Source organism: Atheta coriaria, unplaced genomic scaffold (genome assembly GCF_025399875.1).
Source record: "Atheta coriaria isolate IRGN ID8LTWV9N9 unplaced genomic scaffold, Caltech_Dcor_3.1 hic_scaffold_2_pilon, whole genome shotgun sequence".
Lineage (NCBI taxonomy): Eukaryota > Metazoa > Arthropoda > Insecta > Coleoptera > Staphylinidae > Dalotia > Dalotia coriaria.
Window position 1 is genome coordinate 3,546,635 of NW_027045444.1, and position 13,614 is coordinate 3,560,248.

Here is a 13,614-nt window from a genome sequence, read left to right on the forward strand (position 1 = left end):
ATGAATTAAATTATTTACAAGCAGTGTGTGTTGATGTTTTAACATAGGCAACTTTTAATACATGTTTTTTGAAGGTTTTGAATGAAAATTTAATTTTTAAATATATAGGCAACCAGAATTACATGAATTAAATAATGAAGAACGAATATATCTTGTTATTTTAACCTATGCAACTGTTTTTACATGTTTTAGACTTTTTTTAAATAAAAATTTTATTTTTAAATACATAGGCAACCAGAATTACATGAATTAAAGTATGAAGAACGAATATATCTTGTTATTTTAACATATGCAACTGTTTTTACACGTTTTAGACTTTTTTTTAAAGAAAAATTAATTTTTAAATATATAGGCAACCAAAACTACACGAATGAATGAAATTAGGTGAGATGTATTTTTAGATTCCGCGTGATTAAGATTGAATCATTGATTTACAAAGAATGCCAGCTCGCCTCCGACGCAGAGTTGAAAGTTGCGAAAAAAAAGCGAATGAGTAAACACGAAAGGTAAAAGCGACGAAAACAGAAACCGAACCTGAACGACCTTCACAACAATTCATGTGTTAACAAGTTATAGCCTATGAATGCGTCTGTTACGTCGAATATAAGTCGACACAGTTACGAAAAGCCAACTTAAGGCATCTCAAAGATGAGTGTAAGTCATTGTAAACAATTCCTTTGATAACACACAGCGAATCAAAATAAATTGGAAGAGCACTTTGTACTTTTAATTATTTTAACATTTTCGTGTTTATTTATGAGTTTAGTTTAGAGAGACGGCAGATAATTGACAAGATGGCGTAAGAGTAACATATGTAACGTTTTTAACGCTTTTAGATGGTTGTAACATCTTCAAATGTCAATGGAATGTATGAGAAGTCGATACGTGCACATCAATCGTCTCGAAGTAACAAAATCCTTGCGTAATTAGAGCATGAGAGTCAAAAAAACATTCACTTGATTCATTTTTAAGAGGTTTGTTTGGCAAGCAATAGATTTTGACATTTTAATGTATGCAACACTTTAAACATATTTTAGTTTCATTAATTCTTGCGTTATATCGTGTTATTTTAACATATGCAACTGTCAATACACGTTTTACTCTTATGAACTCAGCTGATGTTTGTTTGGCCAAAACTATAGGCAACCCTTAATACACATTTTCGTAGTGCTAAACACGTGCTAAATCAGCTGATATACCGGGTCATTTTAACCTATGCAACTCTCAATACACCTTTTACTCTTATGAACTCAGCTGATGTTTGTTTGGTCCAAACTATAGGCAACCCTTAATACACATTTTCGTAGTGCTAAACACGTGCTAAATCAGCTGATATACCGGGTCATTTTAACCTATGCAACTCTCAATACACCTTTTACTCTTATGAACTCAGCTGATGTTTGTTTGGCCAAAACTATAGGCAACCCTTAATACACATTTTCGTAGTGCTAAACACGTGCTAAATCAGCTGATATACCGGGTCATTTTAACCTATGCAACTCTCAATACACCTTTTACTCTTATGAACTCAGCTGATGTTTGTTTGGTCAAAACTATAGGCAACCCTTAATACACATTTTCGTAGTGCTAAACACGAACTAAATCAGCTGATGTACCGGGTCATTTAACCTATGCAACTCTCAATACACCTTTTACTCTTATGAACTCAGCGGATGTTTGTTTGGTCAAAACTATAGGCCACCCTTAATACACATTTTCATAGTACTAAACACATACTCAATCAGCTGATATACTGTGAGAGTTTAACATAGGCAACTCTCAATACACATTTTACTCTTGTGAAATCAACTGATGCACCATGTCAGTTTAACATATGCAACTCTTAATACACATTTTAATCTTCTTCTACTTCTTTGTGTGCAGGTTGTTTTCCCGTTTGTGTCAGCATTAGAAACTTCTCCAATAATTTCGGTGAGTACATTTTATATATTACATCATCCTCTCGCTGAATAGAAAAGTCGTGCACGACGTGCACAAAAGACAGAACGAGGACATATAATAATCGAAAATATATTCCTATGCATCTCGACATGACGAAAATTAGAGGTTAGGAAATGCGCGATGCGTATTAGAATATGCATATTTCAACAATCGAACAAATGAATTACTCTACTCGCGCTGTGTGCCAGAACAAAGAATCCGTTCGGTTTCGCGTTTGTATCGAGCATCGGTGTGGTTGTCCATTGTTGGCCCGACGAAATGTCAACTTTTACTTTCCATAAATTACACATTACAACCTGCACATCTACATGCGTGTAATTTGGGTTGCATAATCGTCAGGGGCAATACATAAAAATATTAGTTTTATGTCGCGTTGGTAATAAATTAATGATTATTTTATTTTAATGTTGAAACACTGATCGATGATTGATGATTGAGTTAAGTCGACTTAACGACAACAAAGTATTATTATGTGTGTTGTGATGACTGATGGCGGTCGGTAATGATACGCGTAACGAGTGTTTTAATGCCTGGCGACGAAACAAAAGACGCCAGCGACACATCACGAGCGTTATTTATTTATATTACAAGAGATAGCAACAAAGAGTCTCGTGTCGGTTGGAAAGGTCAAAGAAGCATCCGAGCGGCGAAGGATTACAAAGTGCAGTAAACTGTAAATTACGCAGCGATTTATAAGTTTATGAAACGGTTTTCATGAAAAATGAGGTTTTGACGTGTTGTACACACAACTTTAAGTTACCATCTCTGTATCTTTTGAAGTAACAATCAGAAATTTATAAGTTATACATCAAATGAAAGGTAATTTAATTATCTATAACGTATATTAATTACAAATTTTTATTAATTATATTTTTGGAGTTATTCGCGAAAATGTAATAAAAATCAAAATTTGTCATATCTCGAAGACGAAATCTGATAATAATTTTATTTTTTTGAGAAATGTCATGTAATTAATCAATTATTTTGTTTTCTATAAAATTAATAAGTTTTTAACGGATTTTCATGCGTTTTCACGCGCTGTACACACAACTTTATGTTGCCCAGTGTATAACTTTTAAACTAACAATCAGAAATTTATAAGTTATACATCAAATAATAGGTAATTTAATAATCTATAAGTCACGTTAATTACATATTTTTATTAATTTTATTATGAGAGTTATGCCCGAAAATGTAATAAAAATCAAAAGTTGTCATATCTCGTCAACGAAATGTGATAACAATTTTATTTCCTCGCGAAATGTCACATAATAAATTAAATATTTTGTTTTCTATAAAATTTATAAGTTTTCATGCGTTTTTCGCGTGTTGTACACACAACTTTATATTACCCACTTCATAACCTTAAAACTAACAATCAGAAATTCATAAATTTTACATCAAATGAAAGATAATTTAATTATCTATAACATATATTAATTTCAAATTTTTATTAATTTTATTTAAAAAGTTATGCGCGAAAATATAATAAAAATCAAAAGATTTCAAATCTTTTCAAAAAAAATGTGATAACAATTTTGATTTTATCGAGAAATGTCACATATTTAATCAAATTTTTAATTTTCTAACGAATTTATAAGTTTTAAACAGATTTTCATGCGTTTTTCACGTGTTGTATACACAACTTTATGTTACCCACTTCATAACCTTAAAACTAACAATCAGAAATGAATAAATTATACATCAAATGAAAGATAATTTAATAATCTATAACATATATTAATTTCATATTTTTATTAATTTTATTTTAAAAGTTATGCCCGAAAATATTAAAAAAAATCAAAAGTTTTGCAAAAGTTGTCAAAAAAATGTGATAACAATTCTGATTTTGTCGTGAAATGTCACATAATAAATCATTTTCTTATTCTCTGAGCCTGAAAATGAAAACAATTGTTTCTGCGGTTATTAAAAACTGATTTGTTTATGAATTACGACAATGTTATCGAAGCCCAATAAATCACGCTTTTATTGATCATTATTACGAACAATAAAGCGTGTTTTGTCATTGTCGAAATGTATGCGATGTATTTACGAGTGAGGTTAGCTGAAAGATGTTTTCATGGCTATCAAAAATAATAATTATTCACGTAATGTTGTTAATCGGTGAATAACTGTGTAATTGTTTTCGAAGAATTATCGTTCCGGTAGTAATGAGTAATAAGTAACGACTTGCGTTGTATTGTGTTGAGTTGAGTTGAAATGCGTTGAAATTTCGAGGTTATGTTGAATGCTAAGTTATTAAACGTTTAAAGTATAAATTAATTAATTTTTTGTACAGATTTTAAATGAGATGCACCTTGAGAATTTATGTTATTATTTTTAATTATTTTGCTCAATGACAGAATATGAGTTTTGTATTGTATGCAACCAAGTTGACAGGTATAATTGGTTACTGGTTGTATAATAACAACCAAATTTACAAATTTTGACATTTAAATAGAAATTATTTAGATTTTTGGTAAATTTGGTAGAAAATTACATGATTAGACATCCTGTTTATTTATTATGTTTATAAATTGTTTAAATTATTTATTTTGCATATTTATTTGCAAATATTTATAAATTTTGATGAAAAGTATATTTATTATTTTTAATTATATATAACATTTTCTAATATTTTTTCGTTTTTTTCTTGGTTTCAATGACAGAATTAATAATTATGTGTATTGTATGCAACCAACTTGACAGTTTAATTGCTCACTGATTGTATAAATAGAGTTTTTGACATTAACATACAAATTATTTAGATTTTTTAGATTTCTAACAATATTACACAATTGCACATCCTGTGTGTTTATTATAAATTATTTAAATTATTTATTTTTAATATTCAACTCCAAATAGTTATGAATCTAAACTACATTTAAATATTTTTTACTCAACGACAGGTTTTTTACTAATTTTTCATTTTTTTTATAGCTATTTCAATATAAATTTATGTTGTTTTTAATTTTTAATTTTTAATTAATAATTTTCCGCATGTGACTTTAAAAAACACAATTTTCAACATTTTACATAAACATTCCTGAATTTCAATTAATTCCACATAAAATAATAAATTTTTAACATCCATAAATTATTATTTTCATGTCCTTACTTACGACAAGTCAATAAGCTGTCCATCAAAATTTTAACGCAGCGAATAATCGTAAAAGTCACCGAGCGTGCCAATTATAATTGTCCATCGCGATTGATTTCTGGGCACGCCGAAACACAAAACACAATTAACCGCCATCTTGTAAACGATTTCAATGCGGGCAGCAAGGCGATTAAAGTGAAAATTGAAATTCAAAAGCAAATCGCTCATACATATTCGTCGATTTAATTAGCACGACTTAAGCTGAATCTCGGTTTAAAGTTGGCTTTGGTTTGGAGTCACAGTCAGCGTCGGCGTGAAAGGAAAGTGCGCGGCGCGCGCGTGCGACAAACAATATGCAATGTGATTGCAGGCAAAGCGCAGCAGGCATGCGCAGTGAGAGATTAAAGGAATTAGAGGTGTGGTTAGGTTATGTCGCCAGGTATGCAGAGCAAGACGATCCTTAAACGATGCTAATGCTAATAACTTGTAACGGGTTAAAACATCTTGCATACTTGACATTAAAATTTTATTAAAACTTTAAGTAATAACTTAAGTTAAGATAAATTAAAACCGGAAAATATTATTATTTACAGTTTTAATTAAGTTTTGCGAATGTTTGTGTATGAAATGCGAAAAAATCAAACAAAAACAAAACAAAACAAAATTTTAATTTTGTTGTTTTTTAAAGTTTTTTCTATGTTTTTAGTAGTTTTTAGTGAAATTTTGTCATTTTTACATCACATAACCTAAAATTTATTATTTTTTCGTGAGTTTTTGACATTTTTCGTATTTTTCTCATCTTTTTCAATGTTTTTTATTAAAATTTTAGACTTTGAACACTAAATAACCTCAAATTTCAACTTTTTACTATAATATAACCTTACATAACCTAAAACTTAATTTCCGTAGATATTACAAACATATTTTTAAGTTAAAACATAAAAATAACAAAAATAAGTTTCTAAAATTGATTTTTGATTGTTCCATGTACAATTCCTATCTTTTTATGTATAATGTGTTGCCTATACTTAAATATTATCTAACCTCAATTAAAATCTAATAGAAATGATGCAAGAACGCGATTTCTTGGGGCTGACGAGGCGCTTAATTAAAGCATAATTAGCTATAAATCAAAAAGCTGAACATGTTAATATTGTTAATGTTGTTAATATATTGTTAATAACAATGATTGTTGTTCAAAAAGTTGCATCCGCTCGCTTCCCACAAGCGCTTCCTTTCTTGTTCGGCGCGTGTAATTTGTTAAATTGGCCAATTCCTTATACGAACCTTCATTTTAACGCATTCATTGTGTTTTTAATTAGCAACCAGCAAAATGTTATTAAAAAATACAATAAAAACGAAAACAAAAATGATTAAGTTAATAAAGAAAAAAATAGTAATTAAAGATTAGATAATGTAATAATTAATCATAATTAAATTACTTTTATAGAAATTTTGATATTTTTGCAAGTAAATATTCAAAATAAATAATTTAAATTATTTATAATAAACTAGCTTTAACCCGCGGCTTCGCTCGGGAATATCTAAAATAATGAAGTTGCTTCCGTACGCGTCTGTAGTCACAGAAGAAGTAACAATGAAGTAGAATGGCGGGAAGTTTGATTGAGTTAGTGTGCTTTAAAACATAAAAAAATACTTAATTATTGCATATTCTATTTATTATTCATTTCACAGCATGTTTAACAAGAGTTTAAATATTAATCAAGAACTAGATTTGTAGAGTGTTAATGGTAATAGTAAACTTTAGCAAAATATTTTCAATTCTTAATTTTACGCGTTTTAAGTTAAGTTTTAGCAATAAAAAGTATTTGATCTTCTATTTAGATGACTTAACTATAATATTATTAAGTATCATCAAAATTGGTTGAGTAGTTTTTGTGTGAAAGAGGAACAAACATACAAAACTTACAATTTTATGAGAAAATATGCGAATTACACACATCTAATGTGATTTCCCTTTAAATTTAAAATATCAACAATAATTGACTTAAACAAAAGAAAAACTATAAAATATAGCCACCCATAACTTTTCAAAGAAAAATATTAATATTCCAATAAAAATTCCAACAATCCAAACACCAAACACCCCACGAACATGTTAAAATGGCTGAAAGTATAGTCTATGGAAGTATAGTGTACCGTCTCCATAGTGTAGTCAATTGGATTTGATGTTGACGTAGCTGTCGGTAATACAGTGTGATAATACAGTGTGATGGTACTATAGTACTTAGGTTTGAGCTTCATTGCTGGAATGCTAGATGGCGTTAATGTAGTCAAATAGCCAGATGCAGAGGTATTATTGGCTAAACTATTTCTTTATTTTATTTAAAAATTAATTTTTTTTATTAAATAAAAAGTAGCCTATAACCATTCGGGGACCACTAAGAATATGTGTACAAATTTTCATGATGATCGGTTAAGTAGTTTTTGCGTGAAAGTGTAACAAACATCAAGACTTTCGCATTTATAATATTAGTAGGGATAAACAAGAAGTGTAATTGTGTAATTTTGTTGGTAAGCTACAAAAATCTAAATAATTTTTATGTATATATCAAAAATTGTAAGTATACAACCAGCAGTCAATTGAAATGTCACGTTGGTTGCATACAATACAAAATTAATTCAATTTTACGACTATTCACTACATTAAAATTTTGATGGACAACTTATTGACCTGTCATAAGCAAGAATATGAAAATCATAATTTATGGATGTTAAAATTTTATTATTTCATGTAAAATTAATTGAAATGCTGGAAATGTTATGTAAAATGTTTAAAATTGCTTTTTTAAATTCACGTGCATAAAATTATCAGTTTAAACACTAAAAATTAAAAAAAAAACAGAAATTTTAAAAATTTGTAATATAAAACATAAAAATAGTAAAATTAATTTAATAACACATACATATGATATTTTTGACACTAGTGTGCAAAATACTCACTTTACACACTCTAAAAATTTTGTCCTAATCAAAGTAAATCAATAAAAAACACAAATAACATTTGGTTTCCGTAGAATTAGTGCAAGGTCTTCTTGAATGTGATAGTAACCTAGTTTAACTCAAGCTCAAACTTTAATTACGATCTTAAGTCAGTTGCGCACACTAAAAACTATAATTTTTACACCTAAGCGCACTTTTTCTGCATTTATATCCGGCTTAACTAAAATTTCACTTAATTCCTCAAAAAAACTTTCGTTGAAATTCAATAAATCCCAAATCTTCAACTTTCATTGACCAAACTGACTTAACTTAAGTCATGTTAATTTTTCAATGATTTACTGCGCATATTTCCAACATCTGGCGTTATTTTTATGTTGAATAATGTAAAACTTAACATATTTTACTCATCTTACTACTTAAGTCACTTTCATGCATGACTCAACCGGATAAACATAAAAACTTAAGTAATAAATAATAAATGAAGACGTGTTTTGATCAAAAATTACTGAGTAACATCTAATTGCGCTTTGATGACGCTGGTGATGTTTACCTAGACATTGAAGGGAAAAAAATGGCCGCTGGCGGATAAATGCTGATGATTTCAATAATTAGTCATCGTTTTATAACAAATCAAGGTTTTACTTGTAATACTGATTTAATAATAGTGGACTGAAGGAAATAATTATTTGAGTTCAAGGTTGGTTTAATGTTGAAGTTGGTGTAAAGTTAGTTGAATTCAACATGGCGGATAAGTTTAGATTGGGTTTTTGAGGCGGATATCATAAAATTGATTAGTTTTATGCGTGCCGTCGTAAAGAACGCGACTGCGGCTGTAGCAAACCTCAAACAACGATAAAATCGTAAGAAATTGTATTTTTAGATAGTTTCCGTAAAACATACGTTACTTAACCTCCAGTTATTACTTACATAACTAATTTTAAGTCATTTATTGTAAGTAATGCTTAGGTATTTCCTTTTCTTGGAGTTAAAAGATGATAAAATGATAATAACTAAAGTTTAAGACTGTTTTGCACGTTTAAGTAATATTACTTAACTTAAGTCACTTTACTTAAATGACTAGTTATGGATGCATCCACAGTGTATTTAGTTTTATGTTGGTTATCTTCATGAAAAACATAATAAAATCATATTAAGTTAAATTTAGAGCTTTTTTTGGGCATTTAAGTAACTTTACTTAAGTTAAGTCACTTTACTTAAATGATTAGTTTTGTTTTGTCCACAGTGTACTGAGTTTTCTATGCTTTAAATTCATGTAAAACATGATAAATTGGCATTAATTTAAGTTTTTGGCAGTTTTGTCCAGTTAAGTAACATTACTTAACTTAAGTCACTTTACTTATATGACTAGTTTTACAATTATCCATGCTGTATTTACTTTTTCATGCATTTACTCATTTAAAACATGATAAAATGATAATAATTTAAGTTTAGGACCGTTTTGTGTATTTAAGTAACATTACTTAACTTAAGTCACTTTACTTATATGGCTTGTTTTGTTATTATCTGCAGTGTATACAGTTTTATTTCCTTTAGATTCATGAAAAACATGAAAAAGTTTTATTAAGTTATGTTTAGGGCTTTTTTGTGCATTTAAGTCACATTACTTAAGTTAAGTCACTTTACTTAAATGTCAATTTTTGCAATTATCCACAGCGTATAAAGTTTTCTTTGCTTTAACTTAATAGAAATCATGATAAATTGGTATTAACATAAGTTTTTCGCAGTTTTGCAGTAAGTAGTATTACTTAACTTAAGTCACATTACTTAAAATTACCAATTTTGTTCTTATCCACAGCGTATATATTTTTCCATGTTTTATTATCATTTAAAACATGATAAAATGATAATACTTAACTTTAGGACCTTTTTATATATTTAAATAACATTACTTAAGTTAAGTCACAGTACTTATATTACCAATTTTAATTTTATCTACGGTACATTAATTTTTTATATTTTTATGACGTAAAACACAATAAAACATTAATAGCTTAACTTTAAGTAACATTACTTAACTTAAGTCACCTTACTTAAACTACCAATTTTGCATTTATCCCCAATGTATATAGTTTTCTATAAATACTCGCATATACGACCTTGCTTTATTACGATTATGATTATTATTATTACTTAGTGCAAACACATGACTTAAGTTAAGTCAGCGGAAAGATAATAATAAAAAAAGTTGTGCTTGTGCGTTAACCGTCACGAAGCCGTGATTATCTCCCAGGGCGGCCATGATGCCACCATGATGGCGTCTCCATTTGTTTTTTCTCACGTGCGTTAAGCTAAGTACGGGAGTCGCTGATGTGACTTAGCGGTCGCGCTCGGAAACAATGCCGCTTCCCACAAGTATTACATTTGATGTTACGGCATTCATCGCATTCCGGTATCCTATAAATCTAATCTGAATATGAAATATGAAATATAAAAAACAAGATGGCCGGCGAGATGTCGAGATGTGAAGTAACTGAAACTAGGTTATGTTGTGTTCAATTAAACGTAACATTTGTAACAGAACTTGGTCTATGATTTTTTGGTTTTGAGGTTAAACGCAACTCGAGTTAAGTTGAAGTTGAGTAAATATTAGATGATTTTGAGGTTATGTTTGTACATGTGTTGCTTTGGTGTTGCATCTTGGTGGAGAAGAGTGGGATAATTAGCGCTGAGTGTGTTGCTGGTGATTTCTGTGGCTTTTGCACGTTTACAGTTTTCTGTAAGTTAAGTTGAGTTAAAGTTGATGTTGAAGTTGATGCGCAGTGCAAACAACCGTTAATTGAAAACAGGTTGTTGGAGGATCAAAAATGAAAAATGCATTACAGTGCAATCAACTTTATCACGTCACATCACATTTGGTGGATTATTAATAATAAACCTTGACATTTAGAATGTTGACAATGATTTAAATTTAGAGTTAATGGAGTTTAATAGAGTTAAGTCTGGTTTTTGGCGAATAACAAATTTGTAGCAAGGTTAATGGTTGTGCAGTTGTTAAGTTGACTTTAACTGGATTAAAACTTGTTTTTAAAATGGCGGGTGTGGTTTATTTTATATTTTGCCATAACTTTTGTTGGTAAATGTTTTTAAAAGTTAAAATTAAGAAAATTAAGAAATTTTAGGTTAAATTCTGAATTTGAGGTTATTTTTGAAAAAAATGTGAAATATGAATTTTAACTTTTAAAATTGGATGTGAAAAGGTGAATTTTAAGGTTATAGATATGACAGCTGTCAAAAAACTGTCAAAGTATTAAATTTGAGGTTAAAAGTTAATATTTTGTAAAAATCAAATTAAAATATTGAAGAAACCTACGGAAATGTTGGTATTTTATGCATTTTTTATTTTCTGTGACGAAACCGTACAAAATTTAACTTTTAAACTGTGTAACTATTAAAATTTGAATCAAAACTCATAAAAATAGCGTTAATAATTGGAATTTTATGGTTATAACTTATGACAGCTGTCAAAAAGGTGTGAAAGCATGAAATTTCATGTTTAAAGCGAAAATATTGTTAAAATCAAGTTAAATTATTGAGAAAACATAGGAAAATAGTGATATTTTATTATTATTTAATATTTTTGTTCCCAAGTCGTAAAAAAACTTAACTTATAAAGTATTGAACTGTTAAAATTCGATTAAAAACTTATGAAAGTAGTTATTGCTCTCAAAAAAGCTTCCAACATCAATAAATTTCGGGCTATTTTATGAATAATTTTATAATTATATAAAAAATGTTGATATTTTATTGTTTTTCAATTTTTTTGATCTGGTATTGTATAAAACTTAACTTTTAAAGTATTTAACGGTTAAAATTTTAATAAAGACTCATAAAAATTGTTATTATTGACATAAAAGCTGTCAACAACAATAAATTTCAGGTTATTTTATGAATAGTTCGATAATTACGAGTATATTAAAAACAAGTCGAAATTGTGAATAAAATTGGGAAAAAATCATGTAGTTTACACATTTTCCATTGTTTTTGTCAAAAGCATGGAAAAAGCACAACAAAACTTGAAAATCATGATACTTTTAGGTTATTTAAGGTTATATCTAATGTTACCTGATGTCAAAATCTTTGACAGACGTCAGAAACACCAAATAAATCCCCAAAAACACCAAAACACTCAAAAAATTACCAAAAATACAAGAAACAATAAATTTCTTTGAAGTAATCACCGAAAAATATAAATAATTATAAAATTTCTTCCTAAATTTGCTAAAATTTGCATGCATTCACCTATAACTTGTGATTTTGTGATTTTTCCTTTACATATTTATAAAAACACGCTTCTATTCCGCACTGGTTATTTTCCGTTTCGCGCATTTCACACAATTTACACATTCACAATCGTGAAATTTATCACACTCATAACCTGTCACGCCGGCTAGCTTTACATCCATTCCGTATGCGTAAGTTTCTACGTACATCTTAATTGGCATGTGTGCCTACTAACAGCAATTAGTTAAACAATTAGACCTTTATTTTCAACCCATTAATAAGTTTTACTTTGGCACGCTACCCCAGTTGCGCATCGGCGTGAAAAATTACACGGTAGCAATAGAAATAGAAATACAGTGGAATCCCGGTAATCCGGACCCGGCTTGATACGGCACCTCTTGTAATCCGACACGGTCATCCCTACTAATATTATAAATGCGAAAGTCCTGATGTTTGTTACACTTTCACGCAAAATCTACTTAACCGATCATCATGAATATTTGTACACATATTCTTAGTGGTCCCCGAATGGTTATAGGCTACTTTTTATGTAATAAAAAAATATTTTTTAAATAAAATAAAGAAATAGTTTAGCCAATAATACCTCTGCATCTGGCTATTTGACTACTTTAACGCCATCTAGCATTCCAGCAATGAAGCTCAAACCTAAGTACTATAGTACCATCACACTGTATTATCACACTGTATTACCGACAGCTACGTCAACATCAAATCCAATTGACTACACTGTGGAGACTGTACACTATACTTCCATAGACTATACTTTCAGCCATTTTAAACTTCCCGCCATTCTACTTCATTGTTACTTCTTCTGTGACTACAGACGCGTATGGAAGCAACTTCAATATTTTAGATATTCGCGAGTGAAGTCAAGGGTTAAAGCTAGTATTAAATAATTTTCCACTTGATTCCAATATTATAATAAATAAACTCCTGATTCTATTATGCAAAGTGATTGTCGGATTATCGGGATTCCACTGTAGTAAAAATTACAGAAGAATAAAAGTTAGGTTCGAATTTCTAATTAATAAAATTGTGCTATTAGGATGCAAATAAACATATAAACGGATAAACACTAAATACTAAATGTTATTACTTTACTGGTATACTCACGGAAGTGTAATATATCTGGTTGTTAATATTTAAGAGAAGAAAGTTTGTGTTTTGGTGGCGGAGATGCGTCGCGATATTTGTTACTTTCGTTAGCTGTATGCTAATGAATGACAATTTTTTTATTATTTACCAGTTATAATCATTTTTAATGTTACTTTCTACTAGGATTAATGTTGATATTAATAAAAAATTGACATCTGTAGGATTTTAGC

General features: G+C 29.1%; 1 protein-coding gene across 1 annotated transcript in view; it reads left to right on the forward strand.

Annotated features, from left to right (window-relative positions):
• Positions 1–13,614, forward strand: part of LOC135800600 (uncharacterized) — a 31,523-nt gene that overhangs the window by 3,516 nt on the left and 14,393 nt on the right. The window contains 1 exon segment of the mRNA XM_065313873.1: positions 1,885–1,932. The gene's annotated coding sequence lies outside the window, so the exon portion shown is untranslated.